Here is a 20830-nt window from a genome sequence, read left to right on the forward strand (position 1 = left end):
TATGAAATTACTAACTGAAGAACATGGAGGGCAGTAGATTTTGAAGATTTACTGCATGCTTGATACTACCCAAGCCACCTGACCTTTTATTCCCCTTAGCATGATATCAATCCATTTTCTGTTGCTGTTACAAAATATTTGATGTTGGGTACTTTATAAAGAAAAAAGGTAGATTTAGCTCACAGTTTTGAAGGTCCAAGAACATGGTGCTGATATCTTTCTGGAGGGCCCTCTGAGCTGCATGACATCATGGTGAATGGTACCATGGTAGAAGTGTGTGTGAGAGGGACCCATCACATGATGAGACAGGAAGCCAGAGGGTGGGGTGGGGAAAGCCTCACTCTTCTAAGACAACTCGTAGAAACTAACCAGGTTCCCACAAGAACGAATATAACCCCTTGTGAGGGCAGCACCCAGAATGACCTAACCACCTCCCATTAGGCCCCGCCTTTTAAAGGTTCCCCCATCTCCATACCACCACCCCAGTGACCACGCCCCCCACACAGGAATCCAGGGGACAAACCACACCCAAAGAAGCCCAGCTTCTGTGAACAAGAAGGTTTCCTGAGAGTTCTTTGTGCAAAAAATATGAGCTTTCTTACAAGAGCCTCTGCATACCTTCTAAAAAATAAAAAAAAAAAAAACAAGAACAAAACACAGCAGATTGCAATTTGTGTATAAAGTGGAAGGATGAATCTGGTGGGTTCTTCTCCTCATAATTGACCTGCTATTTTGCTGCTGTGTCAACAACCATTTCTTGCCCAGAGGGACGAATGTGACTAAACAATACGGAAAACAGGAATATCCTTCTCATGTTCAATGCCCGCCTTTCCACTGAAGGTCTATCTATCACACCCGGTGCTCTGTGTGGCCATGTTGGATCGAGATTCTCCACAATTTTATGCTTCCTGAGGCTGAAGTTCTTAATTTCCTATATTTACATGAAAGAGTACTTATCTGAAAATTACACTTCCACTTACATTAAAGTTGTTTCTATTTTAGTTTATTTTCCTTGATTATAGAATCATTATCTAATCTTCATAGGAAATTTAGAATGCAAAGTCCAAAGGGAACAACCTCTCACCCATAATCCCTCACTTTTATGTCATTATAGTTCACTGATTTTTTCTTTTGGTCTGTCATATGAGATTTTATAATGTTTTAAAGTTATTTTTGAAAAGTCATTGTATAAACATATTTTAAAAGTTAAGACAGCATGTAGAGTATATGGAGAAAACAAGATTTTGAGTCTTTATCTAAGATTTCATCTTGGTCACTTATCAATTGTTCATCAAATTTCCAAGTGTCCCTGTACTCTTAAGGGGATAGCTCGTACTGCCCATACATATCCTGATTTTATTATTATTATTTTTATTTGTGTATATTTGGGTGCACTTTTTTATTTCTTTTTGGTAACTGGGATTAAACCCACAATACCCTTTTTGTGTATTTTCTGTCTTGCTCTCTCTCCCCCCTTAATATTGGAGAGCATTATGAATAGTACCTACTGATTATTTGATTGTTCCACTGTTAAATAGCTAGATTATTTCAATGCATAGAAATGCTACAGTGTAGCTAGTCCTCTTTCAAGAAGTGTCCATGATGAGCAAATTACCTCAATTTTCTGACATTGGTTGTTTCTCTGAATTTCATCTGCCTCCTTTCTCCATATGCCTTTGAAGTTTTCTTTTGCTCCACCATATCCTGCCATTTCTCTATGGTGTGTTCACAGGTGGACTGCTGTTTACACTGAACTCAGTTCACACTTCCTACCTGGGGTCTCATTTATTGGTCTGTGTTGGAGAATTCTCCTCTGTCATGCCTTTCAATGTCCCCCTCTTCTGACCTCCTATTACATGTGTGTTGGAGCTTCTCAGGCGTCCTCTGAGTATTTAAATTCCTCTTTCACTTTTTCCATCTCTTCCTCTCTCTGTGCTCCATTCCAGTAATTCCTCACTTATATCCTATTTCAAAATTCCAATCTCTGATTGCATCCATATAGATTTTGAGCACTGGGTTTTTTCGTAACATTTCTATATTTTATAATCGTTAGGTTTCTGGTGTTCAATAGCTCTCTGTTCATAATTGACCTCTGTTTTTTTTTTTTAAGTGTCATTTCTTGCTTTATGCATGTGATTCATGCTTATGTCACTTTAAGGCCTTTATTCTCGTATTTCGAGTCTTTTCCCAATTGCAGGGTTCTTTCCATTTTCTTAGAAAAGTGCGCCCTGTCTTAGTTGTGTTTAGACAACATTTATGATGTCAGTTTTCCTGATGTGCCTTGAAATGTTAATCTGCGCCCTCTTGTTGAGTGGAGATTTTAAACCTCTCTCTGAGTCATTGTTTTAGGGTGTCTTCCCCACCTTTCTGGAGCCTCTGAGCATGAAACAGCGTGCTTCTTGGGCTCCCCAGTGGCTCCCATCTGAGGCTGAGGAGGAAGACCCGGTCTGGGCCGTAGACGGGGACTCTGGGCCCTATGCACTGGATTTGGGGCTGTTTCCCAGGACTCTGATTTCTTATTTTTCTTTCATCCCCAATGCTTTTCTGTCTTTCCTTTTAAAATTTTATTTGTTGATGTATTTGCAAAGAAAGTTAAACGGGTGTTTGGTGGCCACAAAGGTGGAGGGAGCTGAACCTCGGTGGCTTCTGACCACGTCCTTCCCTGGCTTGCAGCTGGGTGGTCTCCCAGCCTCCCTGCGGGTGCCTGGAACCCTGGGGTGGAGCAGGGTCATTGAACATGGCAGAGAAGAGGTGCCGCTGCAAGAGCTGGCCCAGGCTCTTCGCACTGTCGACCTTCCTCTCTGCCCTCCTCGCCCACGGACCTTGATCTCCGGACCAGCTCAGGGGTCACTGTGGAACGTGCGGAGCCCATGATGGGCTGGCCCCAGGTTCAGGGACAGCCCTGGTGTGATTGAGAAACCAACTTCCTTTGTGTTGAGTCACTGTGACAGGGAGGCTTAGCTGTACAGCAATAAAACTAGTGCCTGCTCTCTTTGTCCTTGTGGGCTTCTTCCCTGAGAAACATTACCTCACTGTCCCTGGAGTGGCTCTTCAGGAAGGGACATGTGCCAGCCACCATGTTGAAGAGCGTTTCTCTGGTTTTCTCTCTCTCCCTGCCCCGGCGTTTCGAGAATGCCCCATTTTATTTCTGAGTGTGTGAATTTATTTGTTTGTTTTTAAAATAGCTTTACTCTGGTTTCCAGGGATTGGATGCGGGAGGGGAAGGCCCGTTTGTGCTTTGCCATCTCCAAACTGCTTTAATGTGCTGCTGGACTCTGTTTGCTAATATTTTATTTAGGAATTTTCATCAATATTCACAGACGAGATTGGTCTGTCGTTTTATTACACCCTGTCCATCAGGTCTTTAAGCCAATGCTAGGCTGGCTTCACAAAAGGATTTAGAAGACTCTCCTCTCCCCTGTGTCCCCAAAGATGCAAAGAATTCAGGGAGAACTGGTTTCTTAAAGACAGGGATGGCTGTTCCCACGAAGCCACCTTAGTCGGGGTTTCACAGAAGCAGAACTTCTATAAAGTCTGCTTCCGCCACTATTTTCATTTGAGTCCCCAATTGAGATTAATTTGTTCATTAATAGTTTCTGGAAAATTCTCCCATTTCACCAAGAATTACATTCAAATTTATTTGCATTGCATCAACCAAATTATTACCTTACTTTTAATTTCCATTATTTTTTCTGTCTTGTCTTTTTACATTTTATTTGTTGATGCTCATATTTAGGTATTTGTTCAAAGACTTCTATCCTAGGCTAACTTATCTAAGTTTTTTCTTTTTAATTCTTTGTTTTTGCTGGATGTATTTTTCTACCATTTTCTGTTTTCAAATTCATTATTTTCTCTTTTTTATCACTTGCTTTGCTTTACCTACTTCTGCTTCTTGTAGATTTCTTGCCGGATCTTTCTCTTGCTCCCCAGTTGAGTGTGCATTATATTTTTACTCATTCATCCCAGTAATATAAACATATTAAAATTATTTTAGCACATTTTATTCTGAGAGTAGCTTTAGCAATAGAATATGAATTAGGTGCTTAGGGTTTGTATAATTGTAATTTTACATTATAAATATATTCCACACTTGGCGGCTGGAACTGGGGACTCTGGGTTGGGCTCCTCTCAGAGGATCCTCCCAGTCAGTGGTGCATCTGCTTGGAAGACTGCATCCTTCAAACCAGAAAGTGTCCCTGGGCGATGGATGCAGAATTCAGCCTCTGAGAGGTTTGAGGTGAACAGGTGACAGCAATGTGAGCAGGAGGGAAGGGGCTTCTCAGCTAGTGGGACTGGGAGTGGCAAGAAGGGAATCCCCTCATCAGGACACCTTATGCTCACTGTTTTGAGGGCCTGTCCTGTCAAATGCCACCACACAGTCCTCAGCCTTGCTCTCAGGTTGGGCTCCTCAGAGTCTCCTTTCTGTGCCTCCACAGCCAGAGGCGACTCCTGTCTTGACTTTGAACCTGTCTGTCCCATGAGCACACAGTGCCATCCCAAGTGCTTTATGTAAAAGCACTAAGTGGCCGTGAGGCTGTATGTGAGGGTAGTCAGGTCGTCAGGATCTGACTTCTGGTTGTTGTCGCTTCATAAGCCCTTTTATATCGAGGTCACACTGTAGACGCATTTTGTTTTACTCTATTTCATTAAAGTTTTTACTCTTAAGGGCTAAAGAAGGTGTGTTGAAATCTTCCACTACTTCCTTTCATTTTTTGTTCTGTTTTGTCTTATATTTACTGTATCTTTGTTCATTAATTCTGCTGTGGTTTTAATTTTTGCAACCCTGAAACACTCTGTTGTGGCTTTTGTAGCTTCTTTACTCATTAAAATGGTCCTACATGATCTCTTTGAAGACTCCGCCTTGAGTTTATGCAGGTCTCACATTTTAAGGTTAGAATCTGCTCTGGTGTGTGTGTGTGTGTGTGTGTGTGTGTGTGTGTGTATGTAATTGTGTTTTCTTCTAATCGCATGCAAGGTCTATTGTGTGCTTTCACGTCTAGGGATTACACTTGTAGCTGTGGATTGATCCACTATACACCGTCTTTCTCTCCAGATCGCTCCACCCTGACATGCACACACTACAGTGCCTGGCCCCTCCACCTCTTCCTGCTCCCTTCATGCTGCACCACCAGATTTGGTTAGTGAACAGTATTGTCTTTATTTCTTTAAGTGAATTTTTTAGACTTTCAATATAATTTAGTGAAAGTAATAATTTTTTCTTTATTTGTGAGATTTTAAAATTATTTATTATATATTACATAATATACATAATGTTATATATATTATGTTATTATATTCACTACATATTGATTTTCCAAACTTCAGATTAAAAAATTTGAGATCAGCATACATGTAATCTCTCCCTCTCTTTCTTACTCTTCCAGTTTTTGACAGTTTCAATATCATGGTTGAGAGAGCATGCATTCTATGTGATGGAAAAATTTCCCCACAATTATGTAATATTAACTTAATTCAATCAAATTAACACAATAGCTTTCAATTCCTTTACAGTGCCTGCTTCGTTGATTCCTGGATTGGTCACAGTGTAACTTTCAACAGTTCCTTTAAGAAGAGCTCATGGCAAGCAGGAGATGTAGCTCAGTGGTAGAGCACTGTTTAGTATGCATGAAGATCTGGCTTCCATCCCAAGTGCTGAAAAATAAAACAAGAAGAAGAAGAAGAAGAAGAAGATGGGAATTCGCTTGTCTAAATTATTGATGTTGAAAAGTAATTAGTTTTTGTTTTATTCTGAAAGGACATTTTGGTTGGGTATAAAATTGTTGCCTTATATTTTCCTGAGGATTCTGAGATAACTTTCCATTAATTTCCAGCACTGAATGTTTCAGAGAGAAAATTAAGGCAAGTGGATCTTCTTTCCTGGTAAATGAGTTTAATTTTCCCCTCTAGAAATAGATTTTTCCTTTATTTTTGATGTTAACTATTAAAATTTAACTCTCTGCTCATGGATCTGCCTCAACTTGCCTAGAAATAGTTGGTTCTTTCAAAATGTAGATTAAAATATTTTTTCAATACCATATTTCTTTAAATAATTTTGATTTTCTATTTGTTTTGATAATTAATTTTAATCATGAAATTTTCACATTTTAGATTTCCTTTATCATTTTTTTCATCTGTTATATTCTCTTCTATACTTTTAAATTTGTTAAGTTTCCTATTTCATTTTTTTCAGTTTTCTTAAGTCTTTTGTTCATGTTTTTCATGTCCCTCATTATTATTGTTGTGACAGAGTCTATTTACTATGTATTGCTCCCAAATTACCTTTACTTGTATAATGAACTTATTTTTCTTTTTAATTTGTTTTGCTCTTTGACAATTAAAAAAGTATTCTGTTTTCTCCCTTCCTTATTTGGGTCCTTGAATTTCTGCTTTGACATTTGATTTCACAGGGACAATTCTTCCTTTTATGGAGACAAAGGTAGAGTCCATGATGGTCTTGCTGAATTCCAAAGTTCTTGTGAGTGGTACTCCTTGAATGGTTGAGTTTCCTTCTGGTTGAATTATTGCTGCATAGAAGAGTCCAGGGATGGAGGTGAAATAGTGGGCACCCTGGAGGGTAGGTGGGGAGTTTGAATGTCCACCTGTCTGTGAATCTTCTCTTGCATCATTTTGCTTTTTGAAGAACATATGATCTTCAGGTCTTCCTGTAGTGGAAATCCTGTCCCAACATCTTTCTGAGTGCTCACCCAAACTTCTCTACAAAATATCTTTCCCAGTGTTATGGAAAATACAATTTCCCCCTTCTCATTCTTCCTGTTTAGTTGGTTTTAGAAATAGTATGGATCAGAAGCACATTAACTACATACTATTAAATTTGACAGTTCTCCATCCATGTTTGATCACTCTTGTGACACTTTATTTTGATTAAAAATTTTACTTGAGTTAATTCTGCATTGAATCTTAGGGAAGAATATCTTATCTACATACATGGTTATTTGTGGGGCAGAGTTCTATGAATGAAATCGATTTATTTAAGAAGTTTTCTTAAATAGGAAGAATGATTCATCTTATTGTTAAAATAATGTTATTTTCTTTGAAATCTATTTTTCCTTATGGTGTACTTTAGGATTTTTATTTTCTATGTATGGAAATGATCTTTAAATATGTGGTGATTTCTTCTTTGTTTTTAAACTTAGGAATCTCTTCTTTATTTAGAGACTGTATAAATGTTCACTGATTTATTTTAGCTTTTTGTTTGATTTAAAAGGATAATTCTCAGTTGCACACAGGCTTTCATTGTCTATTTAATTTGTGCTCTATATTCACTTATATTGCATTACTCATGCAAACGTGTTACCAAAGACATTAGTATACAACTTGTTTTTAAACAATATTCTGTTGGGGAATATATCATAATCTATTTGACCCTACTGTTGGCTATCAAGATGGATTCTAGTGTTTTGTATTATTTTAGAGTACACGGTGTTGATATCCATCTTCCAAAAAAGCATTTCATAATAATATTTTACATGACTGTATTCCCATAAAGTATATGAACTTTAGGGTCAAAATTATAAATCTAATTAAATATTTTGATGCAGGTGATGTTCTAAATGGGTTCCCCCACTTTGTAATCTGATCAGGACGCGGTTGGGAAAACCCCCCCACTGGAGGAGCTCCCTCAGGTGACCAGACAGCTGAGCTGGTGTGTTACCCGGTAACCTCAACGGGGCACCATTTCTTTAACAATTTCTAGTATGTAAACCTCATTTTCATTTTGGCAACCATTTATTTCCTCATCATCTATAGAGGAAACCTGGAGGTCAAGGAGTGCTCGACACCACTTCCCACGTTGACAGAGCCGGGAAGCGGGCCAGCCGGGATTCCTGATTTGCTGCCCAATATCCTCTCCCTGCCTCGCTGACTCTCAACAGTGAGCACAAGCTCATTGACCAAGAGCCCAAAGTGGGAGGTGACTTCGAAGTTAACACGCGTTTAAGTGCCTGTCAACATCCAAAAGAGTGTTGACCACCGTCCCGGGCTTTCGCAGAAGCATTTGGAAAATTCCACGAGAAGGAAGCTGCCTTTTGCTGTCTCCCGAAGTAGGATGATATTCGTGGAATCTTTTGAGCTGTTGCTTCTGAAATTTTGTGAGGCAAAAACCCAGGAATTTGGCCTGGCTTTAATCAAATATTTATGACACCCTCATTAGTCTCCGGTCCAAGAGGTAGTACAGGTTCTCATTTGAATTTCCGAGCAGCGCGGGGGTTTTGAAAGGCGGTGTCATATTATATGCACTGTTTATACAGATCAAATATGCATGTGTTGGTTTTGCAGACTGGTGTCAGTGCTGCCGTTATTGACTGGGACAGTGATAATGAGGTGCAGCAGGAACCCTGTTGGGGATCCTGGGAACATCTGGGCTGGGCCGGGCCTGGGGAGGCTACTTCATGGCACTCACTGCCTCCATGCGACCACAGGGAGGTGAGGTGTCCCTGCCCCTGTGTCACCGGCAAGCCTGAGTGATGTGTAATAATGAGGTGAGATGTAACCCCAGCCTGGCAAAGGGACGGGGGAAGAATATTCAGACAAAGAAAGCAAGATGGGCTTTCATAAGGGCAGGTGTGACGTGGCTGGGGCATGAGTGTTGGGGCCCATGGATGGGCTGGGAGGGGCTGGGGTGGCAGTGACCTTGAAGGCACTGTTAGGGAATTTAGACACATCCTTGGGGCAAAGGGAGGGTTTTTGTGGGTTTTAAGCTAGCAAGTGACATCATCTGGTTTGTGTTTTAAGAAGATTACTGGGGCTGCTGTGTAGAGACGGATTAGCAGGAGATGAGGCCCCGACAGAAAGTGAGGAGGGTGACTCAGAAATCCTGGAGCTAAATGGTGGGGACCTGGTGGCCGTGGGGGGGCCCAGGAGGGGATACGCACCTGGGATCCTGGGTCAGCAGGATGTGGGGGCTGTTCGAAAGTGTGGGGTGAGGGCTGGACAGGGAGATGGCGGGAAAAGGGTGGAGGGGAGAATCGGGGACTGCGGTGCCTGGGCCACCCCTGCAGAGGCTCTGAGCAGACGCGTGGCGTGCGGGTCTGGGGCTCAGGAGGGAGCGTGGAGGCTTGTCCAGGCTGGGGGTCTTCACACCCTGTGATTTCTATTTCCTCTGAGAGGAGTACGTCAGCTGTTGATCCCAAGCCTGGAGTATAGGGGGCATGGGGGGGACGTCCCCATGGAGGACGCAGAACTGAAAGACTGGAAGCCCCTGCAGTGAGGAGCTGGCCGTTAGCTGGGGGTTCAGGTCAGAGCGCCATGGGAAGAGTGAGAGAGGGCTAGGGAGGGCACCTGGCCCAGCTGGGGCAAGAGGGGACAAGAAAAGGGAAAGATTCAAAAACAAACCAGCAAAAATAGCCAACCAGCCAACCAAACAAAAACTGAAACCCCAAACCCTAATACTTGGAGGCTCACAGGTGGCCTTGGCGTGGACAGCCCACGTGGATGGACCGCAGCACAAGAGCCTGGAATGGAAACGTCTGGTTGTCTTAGAGACAGAGCACTGGTGGTCAGTGTCCAGGAGACAAGAGGTGCTCAATACCTACTGAGGAAAAAGGAAGGAAAGAGAGAGGGAGGGCAGAAGGAAGGAGGGAGGGAGGAGAGCAGGGGAGGGAGGGGGAGGAAACTGGACTAGGCTCTTAGGCAGGACGCAGGCGCTGAGTCGGGAGGCCTGCAGGTGACGGCCGGGCAGACCCAGGGCAGCCCAGCTGAGGGCCAGGGCTTGTGGGTGACCCGGTTCCCTGCACAGGCATTGCTCCTGCTGTGGCAGAAGGGCTGGGCCTCCGTAGACAACCTCGTGAGGAGGTAAGTGTTTGGGTTTGTTGCCACTGTTTCCAGGCCTCGCTTACTGCCAGCTCAGCAAAACCAGGCTTCTGAGGGAGTTGACGGTCTGTGGCAGCTGTCACCGGAGGAGGCCACAGGGCTGCAGGTGGAGGCAACAGGGCTCCCCCGCAGGCAGCCCTGGCTGCTCCACACCCATCTTTCCCAGAACCCCTGCCGCCCCCTGGCAAGAGGGAAATGTCACAGAAATGGGAAAGCAGGGTGCAGAGTGGGCCTCTGGGGCAGAGGGTCAGAATAATGGGTGGATTAGCTGCAGAATGAGGAGGGTCCCTTCTCCTCACTAGCTGCACTCCATCAGTGCAACCCACCAGTTCTCAGGGTCTTTTCCAGGGTCTAGACACAGGATGGGGAGAATCAGCAAAATAAAAACAAACAGGGAAAGGCCAGCCTTGGCCCAGCGCTGTCCTGTAGGTGGGAGATGCTCATGGAATATTTGTGGCATGAACAATAAAATCATCAACTGTCCAGGGTGAAATCGAGCCCACGCATCTGCAGGTCCTGGCCCGGTACCTCCCACCTCCTTCAGAAGCCACAGGCTCAGGCCTTCATCCTTCAGGGACCCCCACACCACACCTATTTATCTCCCCTCTCAACTGCAGTGGAGCAGGTGCCTTTTGTAAACTCACCGAGGCTGGGCTTTCCTATCTGGGTTCCTCGGGCCTGGCTCAGACCTGGCAGGAGGTAGGAGTCCACAGGTCTCTGGGGAGCAGAGGACCATGTTTGGATGAATCAGGGACGAAGTCCAGTCACCCCGCTGGATCTTTGCTTTCTGTGGATTTAGAAGATAAGATCACCGTACTCTCCTGTCTTTAGAATGATTTTTTCCTTCTTTTGCTTTTCCTTGTAATTTCTGTAGTTCTTAAATTTAATGATAGAAATTTTCATCTCTAAGTTCCTTGTGCTTAGCGGAATTTCATTGAAACATTTCAAAAGTTCTGCCCAATCTAATTCACTATAGAAATTTTTAAATCGATTTGGATAAAAATATTAATTGTAATATTTTAATTTTTAAACATTTTAATATTTTATATTATATATTAATATATATCAAAATATTTTGATAAATTTTGATAATTATCAAAACATATTTATAATTCAAAAAAAATTCTGTGCCTATACCTGAATAGTTATCTACAAATCAAGAATATATCTTTCAGTACGTTTAAAAGACTAAAGTCGTGGTTTACGCAGTTTCACTTCTTACATACTTTCTATTAAGTATTATGTAATGAGCAAGTGCTTCTAATAATTTTTTTTAATATTTTTTTTGAGAGAGAGAGAGAGAGAGAGAGAGTTTTAATATTTATTTTTTAGTTTTTTTGGTGGACACAGCATCTTTGTTTGTATGTGGTGCTGAGGATTGAACCCGGGCTGCATGCATGCCAGGCGAGCGCGCTACCGCTTGAGCCACATCCCCAGCCCCTCTAATGATTTTTTTTAAAGAAACTTGAAGTTTCATTGTATGGCCATATTATTCATTCATTCATTCTTGTTTTGTTAAACAGTTTTAGGCTATATTTACCTTTTTAATATTATTGTCAAAAGAGAAATAAATATACTGCTGCCTAAATTTTTTTTTATTTATTTTTTATTTTTTTTATTATTAGTTGTTCAAAACCTTACAAAGCTCTTGACATATCATATTTCATACATTTGGTTCAAGTGGATTATGAACTCCCATTTTTATCCCATATACAGATTGCAGAATCACATCGGTTACACACCCACATTTTTACATACTGCCATACTAGTGTATGTTGTATTCTGCTGCCTTTCCTATCCTCTACTATCCCCCCTCCCCTCCCCTCCTCTCCCCTCCCATCTCTCTCTACCCCATCTACTGTAATTCATTTCTCTCTCTTGTTTTTTTTTCCTCTTTCCCCTCACTTCCTCTTATATGTAATTTTGTATAACAATGAGGGTCTCCTTCCATTTCCCTTCTCTCTCCCTTTCCCTCCCCCCTCTCATCCCTGTTTAATGGTAATCTTCTCATGCTCTTCCTCCCTGCTCTGTTCTTAGTTGACCTCCTTATATCAAAGAAGACATTTGACATTTGTTTTTTAGGGATTGGCTAGCTTCACTTAGTATAATCTGCTCTAGTGCCTTCCATTTCCCTGCAAATGCCATGATTTTGTCATTTTTTAGTGCTGAGTTGTATTCCATTGTGTATAAATGCCACATTTTTTTTTTATCCATTTATCTATTGAAGGGCATCTAGGTTGGTTCCACAGTCTAGCTATTGTGAATTGTGCTGCTATGAACATGGATGTAGCAGTATCCCTATAGTACACTCTTTTAAGGTCTTCAGGAAATAGTCTGAGAAGGGGAATAGCTGGGTCAAATGGTGGTTCCATTCCCAGCTTTCCCAGGAATCTCCATACTGCTTTCCAAATTGGCCGCACCAGTTTGCAGTCCCACCAGCAATGTACAAGTGTACCTTTTTCCCCACATCCTCGCCAGCACTTGTTGTTGTTTGACTTCATAATGGCTGCCAATCTTTTGATTTGCATTTCTCTGACTGCTAGAGATGGTGAGCATTTTTCCATGTACTTGTTGATTGATTTTATGTCCTTCTCTGAGAAGTGTCTGTTCAGGTCCTTGGCCCATTTGTTGATTGGGTTATTTGTTTTCTTGTTGTTTAATTTTTTGAGTTCTTTGTATACTCTGGATATTAGGGCTCTATCTGAAGTGTGAGGAGTAAAGATTTGTTTCCAGGATGTAGCTCCCTATTTACCTCTCTGCTGCCTAAATTTTTGAGGATGATTTTGGTTATTTCCAGACTATGGAGTTTCAGACTGGACTAAGCAGATCACTGCACATAGGGATTTTTAAGGCTTGTGATGTAAATTACCAAATGGTTTTTCTGAAAAACCATTTACATGATTTTCAGCAGTTAAGTGTCTGTGTTATATACCACAGAAGTGTGTGACCAAAATTCATAGCAGTTTGGACCTATAGTCTAGATTTTGCCACCACAGATGCACATTTCCAGTTCCTAAATGTCATCATTCAGCTCCTAATGATGACTGATCTCCATGGCTTTGCAATGCATATTCAATCAAATCTTTAGAGAAAGTTTTATATGGATATACATCCTGACCTATACAACCTCTTGTCCGGCTGGCACTGGAAGGCTTTGCTTCATTCACACAAGACAGTTCTGCTGGGTATCACACTCTGGGGCCACAAACCTTGCTCTCCAAATCTGTAGATGTTGCTTCCTGATTTCTTGTCATTTTCTGTCTGAAATGGTAGAATTCATCTTGAGTTTTCTTCCTTCCAAAGTGATCTTCATTATATTGCTACTGGCAGAATGATTTTTCTTATTTATTCTTGTAATTCATCAATTTTTTTTAGTGTCTGCTTCTCTTTTCTTTGATCCCTTCCCCCCCCCCCAATAGGATCGGTCTTTCTAACTGAATTGGCCTGGTCTCTTCCACACCCTCTTGGCACTTCTGTGCTAGTTGTCCTAACTCGGTACCCACAATCAGCTCTTAAAGATGTTTGGCATGACAGGAAAAATTCAGTATAATTCAAAGTAATTATTTTTCATTCTTTTTCCTTTCCTCTGAATTTTAAAAGATCTAGTCAAGCCTGTTCTCCACGTGGACGTTTTTTACAGAGTTTATTCTGCTCCTTCAGGTCTGCCTTGTGATCTTAGACATCTTTAGGGCTCACACAGTCCTTCCTGGTCACATGCCTCTCCTTTTTCTTCTCCTTTTGTTGTTGTTTGACTTTGACTTTGTAATACTTTATCATTTCTGGCTGCTTTTTGAAGAAGATGCCAAATAATGCCAATTTTGCTGGTTTTTTTTTTTTTTTTTTTTTTTTAAATTCAAGACCAAATTGCTCTCTGTGTGCTGTGCTTTCATTGGCTACTGAAAACTAAAGTTCACCCGCACGTCATAGCAATTTCCATCAGCCCTCTCTCGTGTTGACTTACCTTCAGATGAGGAACGAGCTCTCTAGACCCCAGGCGGACCAAGACCAGATGTGCCTGCATGCTCCTGTGTGCTGTGCCACCCTTTGCCAAGATAATCACATGCATCTGAGCTCCTCAGTTCTGAGTGTCACCTGTACCAATGATAAGAGTAAACACAGCAGAAATAGCCACATTGCCTGCTGTTGACCATGACTCAGGGTGCTGAGTGCTTTCTGAGCATAAACTTGGTTTATTTCTCCAAGCCCTCTACCAGGTAAACATGGTCTATTGCAGTGAATCTTGCAGATGAGGACATAGAGGGCCAGGAAAGTGCTAGACTGAGGCTAATCAGCTAGCCAAGACCACAGAATCTGGCCTTTTGGCCCACCATATCATCTGGGGCATGTCCAGGGACATCATTGGGGGAAACACTGCACCCAGATTTCCCTTTTCACAGTCCCATGTTGGGCGCAACCTGACAGCACACAGACTGTGCGGGGATGCCCACTCTGCCATGCTGTCTCCACCAGGCTCTCCAGCCTACATCCCTGCTCCATTTGCTCCCTGTGCCTGTAGCATGGAGACCAAGTCTTCTCAGACTTGTCGTGTGACTGCTGTGTGCCTTGACTTTCGGCTCATGTGTTTTCTTCAAGTTACAGGCTCTTTGAAGTTGGAAAATAGAGAGACATCAACAATGGCATAGCTGACCTCTTGAGTCTCTGACGGGCTGTGTCCTGCAGGAAGTACTTGACCTCTGTCCATCCTAGTGTTTTTCTCAGTCTTTTCATCATTGTGACCAAAAGACCTGACAAGAACAATTAGAAAAGGAAAAAATAAACTTTTGACTCAGGGTTCCGAGGTCTTAGTGCACAGACAGCCATCTCTGTCGCTCTGGGCCCAAGGTGAGGTAGAACAACCTGGTGGAGGGGTGTGGAGGAGGAAAGCAGCTCAGGACGTGGCAATGTGGATGCAGAGAGCTCTGCCCACCAAGGACAAAATATAAACCCCAAACCACATCTACCTGCTGAAGTTCATCCATACAGTGGATTGATCCAGTGGTGAGGTTAAGACAATCATTTCCCCTCTGCGCATTCTTGCATTGTTTCACACATGAGCTTTTGGGGGGCATCTAATATGTAAACCATAACACCTACAAATGTGCATAATATCGTCGAGGGAAGGGGTTTGTGTTCCCATTTTACAACTAAAATTGCTGAGTCAGAGCCTGCCGTCTTGACACCTCCTTCTCCTTGGAGTGCAAGGACCCCTGATGGAGGAGGGGCAGGAAGCAGAAAGCAGACTGCAGCCCAAAGCTCTGCTGATACTAAGATGAGCCAATGCCTAACTTTGGGTGGGTCTCATGTTTCTGTCCCTGGAGGTCCCAGGGGAGTGGTGCTGAGTCTTTCCCCTGCCCTGAGGTAGGGGTCTCCCTGGGTCAGCAGTGGTGGAGTGGGGCAGGCCATGGAAGGACAGACGTCTTCCGTCTGTCCTGAGATGTGTACCTAGGCCTGGAACTCTGGCGAGATTCCGTAACATGGCTGAACATGAGTCCATGTTACAAGTGATAGTTTGTTGGTCTTCTTGATCTCTTTGAATGTCTGATTTTTTCTTGGTAAACAGGTGACCTTAGTAGCAGCTCCTGTAGGGTTGTCACAAGCATCAAATAAAAATTAAGCCAGGCCTTGATCACAGGACTGGCTCAACAACATCCAGCCTCAGAAACGTGTCGCCTGGCTTTCTCTGTTCCCATGTTTGCAGTCCCAAGTTGAAAGAAATTTCATCAGAGACTGCTAGTTTTTTCCTTTTAAAATCAACCATGCAGGCTAATTTTAAAATGTCTGTAGCTGGGGTTCAGTTCACAGTGACTGTAGATGGGTGCTTATTACCAGGAGAATCAGACGGCGTGCAAAATAGCAGGGGCAGCCAGTGTCAGAGCCCTCGCTGCCCCAGGCCCCAGGCCCTCTTTGCTAACTGTCTTCCTTTCATGGTCCCTGTAATCACTCATTATCTTACTGTCCTCACTTATCATAGGTTTCACCTTTGCCAAGATCATCCCTTGAGACCTGAGAACATTAGCCATTCTGGCCCGTATGTCTCACAGCAGGAAGCTCATCCATCCACCCATCCATCCATCCATCCATCCATCCATCTGAGAGACATATTCTGAGCAACTCCTGTGCACCAGGCCTTGTGCCCAGCGCTGAGGACACAGGGATTATTGAGGGGCCGGTCCCGCCACCTTGGTACACATGATCCCAGAGTTCTGATGAGGGGATGCGAGTGCATAGAAGAGGGATGACACATTTCAGGTGTCTTCCAAAATGGTTGATGCCACCATCTGTTCCCGTGAAGCATCCTTCTCAGCACTTTTTTCCTGAAAGCCAATAAAAAGGGACAGGTGGAAGCATCATTGTCTCCAAGTTCCGGAAATAGCCTTGGTCTTGCTAGTCTCTGTGGAGGATCAGTCTGGGCCGTGATGAGGGCCGTGTCCAAGGCCGTGTTCCTGGACGACTCCTCTTCTACGGCCTGTGCTGGTTGGTGCTGGTGGTAGCTGTCTGTGGAAGAGACAGCTGGACGTGACAAGCTCTTTCAGAGGGAAGATGTTTTTAAAGATTGTCAGGATCCTGCCAGCAGTTCTTATTGCTCAGTACTTCAAGGCTTTTCACGGGAACAAAGTTGGGTGCAAATATCTTTCTAATGTGCAGTCTCCCTGACGGAGAGTGCGTTGCCTCTGCTACGGGAGGTTAACTTCCCGCTGAGTTTTCAAGTTGAGTCATTACTTTTTGTATGACTTATATTTATTTTTCAGCACCTGTGAGAAAATACATTGATATTTCAATACCCGCCATCATTGACTGCCTGTTGCGTGTAAGCCCTAGCGCTCCTTGGAGGCAATACATTTTTTAAAAAAATAAAAAGCTTTTTAAAAGTTTATAATCAAAAGCAAGTTTATATTAGTCCTTTTAGCATCTGACTTAAGCCAAACAAATTTCTTTTTTAAGAAACAAACGTTCATCCCAATTGAGAATTTGGATTTAAATAGTTCAAAAATGTTATTTTTGAATTTAAGTTAAAAAAAATACAGGCTGGGTTATACAGATTTAGAAGAAATTCACCCCCAAATAGATCTCACCTAGTGGGTCCTAGCTTTGTTTTCTAAGCTCCCGCTGAATATCTTTCTACTTAGAAGTTCCACAGACCAGGCAAGCTCAGCATGGGAAAAGAAAATGAATTCTCTTTCTCCCAATTCTGCCTCTCCTCCTGTGCCACCTTAGACGGGTTGAGCATCTGTAATCTGAAAGTCCAACATCTGAAATGCTCCAAAACAATGCAGTTTCTTTGTTTTTTTTTTTTTTTTTTCATACCAGGCATTGAACCCAGGGGCCCATACCACTGAACCACATTCCCAGCCCTTCTTATCTTGAGACAAGGTATCACTAAGTTGTGAGTTTGGCTTTGCACTTGCCATCCTCAAGTTCTTTGCAATCCTGAACTGCCTCAGCCTCTTGAGCTACTGGGATTACAGGTGGGGGCCCCCATACCTGGCAAACTGGGGAAATTTTTGAGTGCCAACCTGATACCCCATGTGGTTTCACCCCTGATCTCATGGCATGGGTTGCAGTCAAACCACAGGGGGGCTTAAGGTACCGTAAAGAATCACCCCCGTAATGCATTTTGTATTTAGACCTGGGTCCCTTCCCTGAGATATTTCATTATGTGTATGAAAATATTCCAAAACCTGTAAAAATTCGAAACCCTTCTGGCCCCAGCATTTCTGATAAGGGGTGCCCAATCTCCGTGAGCAAGCGTCCTGTGTCCAGGGACCTGCATTCGCTAGCAAGCTGTCCCTCCTTTACCACTCCCCCTTCTTCACCACGAAGCCCTCCTCTCTGTGTCTCCAGAGCCTGTGACTCACCAGGGACCTTGACAAGAGGCAGGTGGCCTTGCCTCACCTGGAGATCTGCAGCAGCGTCTGGCGATTGAGTTTCCAGCACTCTTCCAAGGTCCTTCTGCACCGGGAGTGTGCAGTCTCTCAAGACTCCCTCTCGTGAACCTGGGCCCAGGACTGGTTGATTCCAGTTCTGTTTGCCTGGCAATTCCCTGGCCTCCTTCCTCCCCGCCTCCACGTGTCCATTCCTTCTCTTACTTCTTCTATGCTCTTCTGCTGACCAGAAAGCCAGTGGGACTCCACTCCTGCAGGATGACCTGTGACCGTCAGTGTGGCATCCTCAAAGCGCTGGTGCTGATCCTACGGTCCCCTCACATTTCCTCGACACGCTCCCTACTCATGTATGGAGCATGTGACATTTTGCAAGAACACAAAGCTGAGGTCAGGGTACAGGAGGCAAGGGCAGTATCTAGGACAGGGAGGGAACTGTCCGGCTGAGTAAGTCCCGTCTACATCATTGCATTATGACGGTGTTTTAGATGAGGTGTGGCCAACTGCGTGCGGCCGGCTGGAGGATCTTGGAGGCCTGATTAACAGTTGGCGTGATCATCTCTGGGAGCAGCCAGGGTGGTCGAAGCTTAGGGTCCTCAAATATGTGAAGCAGGATCAGAAGGAGGGCTTCAGTTCTTAGGGACAAAATCAGGCCTGCCAGGGAGAAACCAAAGGACACTGTGCTGTGGTTTGGGTGACTGTCCCCCTAATGTCCATATGTAAAGGTCTGGTCCCCAGGGCACAGGCTTGGGAGGTTGTGAACTTCTAGAGGATGGGCCTGTGGGGAGTCCTTAGGGGGTTGGGAGCCGACCCTGAAGGGGACTGTGGACCCTGGTGGTCCTGCCTCTCTTCTTCCTGACTACGATGTAAGTGGCTGGCTCCACCCAGGACCTTCCTGCCCTTGTCGCCCAGTTCCCTCCGCAGGGGCCTCCCGACCTTGAACTAGAAACTCCAGAACTGTAAGCTGAATCAATCTTCTTCTTCATGAGTTAATTAATGTTTTCAGCTTCGGATAAAGCTGTCCAGCTGGGTTCTCCAGAGATGAGATGGACTTAGCCAGGAGGCGGTGAGCTCCCTGAGGGTGGAGATGTGCAAGCTGAGATTCAGGACCCTGGCCCAGGTCCCAGAAGACACAGAGAGCAATTAACACGGGGCTGGGCACAGTGGGGTCTTCAGCTAGCATCTCCACCAACCCAACTCGGGAGAATGCAATCGTGTGACATTGGAGATCCCCTCTGACGCCGGAGCTTGTCATGGAAAGAGATGGGCACAGCTGGTGACAGTGGCCATTCCAAAGCTCACTGGAATGTCTTTAAACCAGTGGCATGGCCACCTGGAGCGGCTCTCTCTTTTCAGACTGGCTTTTTTTTCCATTACTGGACATAGCTTTTACATAATCGCCCCACGTTGTTTCATTCCAAAGATTTATCCCTCACCTGCATTTCCTTGGCTTCTGGGATATTTGTGATCAACCTTCGCAGCAGCGGGACCAAATTCCACTTTGAAGCCAGGTAGTGAGAAAGATTCAGAGGAAGGCGCTGTCCTGCATTGGGACCGTGGTCAACCTGGGGACTTCCCAGGCCATTTCCCAGTTTGATGCCATCTGCAAAATTATGAAAACATCCTTAATAAGCCTGAACTGGGCCTTTTTGGTTGCACTACTGTACACCAAGGTCTTCCACTTTCTTCCCAACTTGCATTTTTACATGCTGGCAGATAGTGACTGTGTATCGAAGGCACAACTAACTTGTTGTGGAGTTATGAAGATGACCTGAGTCATTTTTTTTTTGTTGGTGTTTTCATTTTCTCTTTTTTCTCAATGTGTTTAGAGCTTAAAAGAGCTTTGGGTATAATTATTTAAGAATAGTGTTACAAACAGGAAAATATTACCATAGGGGATGATCCTCTTGGAATTCTTGCTGGACAACAATATACGGATGTACATAGATGCTCACATGTTTTTTTGTTTGCTTTTTGTACCAGGGATTGAACTCAGGGGCACTCGACCACTGAGCCACATCCCCAGACCTATTTTGTGTTTTATTTAGAGACAGAGTCTCACTGAGTTGCTTAGTGTCTTGCTGTTGCTGAGGCTGGCTTTGAACTCTGGATCCTCCTGCCTCAGCCTCCTGAGCCACGGGGATTACAGGTATGCACCATGGCACCTGGCTAACTCAAATTTTTAAAATGGTGAACTCTCCCCAGCTTCTGGAATTCTGCCTTCCTGTCTGTTCATCCGTCCATCATCATCTATCTGGTATACATAGAAATATATAAGTTGAGGTTGCCTTTTTCTCCTGAATGGCTTTTTGTTCTCTCCTTCCTCACAGTTACTAATTATCAGTCATTTTCTGGGACTCCTTCTAGCCCAGGCTCTCCTGTGTCCCTGCATGTCAGTCCCCGGGTAGCATATCTTTACAGTAAACAGTTAACCTCACCGTCCTCTGCCATATTTTGAAGAACACCGTGCTTCCATTTATCTCGCACCTGGTTTTATACACCCAAGAGCTCGACCTGCACGACTTAGATTCTTTTCCCAGTTTGTAATACCCGCTGTATGGATGCACTCCATTTCATCTCTCCCTTTCACATTCGTGATTTTAAGGTTTTAGCGGTCACGGAGAGCTGGGATGGACATCCTCGGACGTGTCTTCCGGTATCATCTGGGAGAGTCTCTGTAGGGCAGGGGTGCAGAACAGGGGGCTCAGGACCTGAAAGGGAAACTGATGGATTTTTGTTTTCACTGATCTTTGCCTGAGATGCGGCATTTTCTCGGGCTCGGGACGCAGGCGGCAAGCTCCGTGGCACGCGCAGCACTGTGGCGTTGAGAGCAGTGGAATCTCAGCTTCAAATCACATTACAGTTGTTGAAGGTATCTCAAAATATCGTTTACGAGCATCAGCACTTCAAAATTACAGTAATTATGAGAACGTTACTAGATTTCTATTTTAATGGGTTAGGAAAGAACACATATATTGCAATATGAAAGATTTGTTTTTTAAACATTTATAGCTGTTTTCAATATAATTGGCTTGCTTTGCAATCCTGCGTACTTTATTGTATATTTATATTTATTTATATTTATGCACACACATACATACACATCCGTACATTCACCCAGA

This window comes from Callospermophilus lateralis, chromosome 3, assembly GCF_048772815.1.
Source record: "Callospermophilus lateralis isolate mCalLat2 chromosome 3, mCalLat2.hap1, whole genome shotgun sequence".
In the NCBI taxonomy this organism is placed as follows: domain Eukaryota; kingdom Metazoa; phylum Chordata; class Mammalia; order Rodentia; family Sciuridae; genus Callospermophilus; species Callospermophilus lateralis.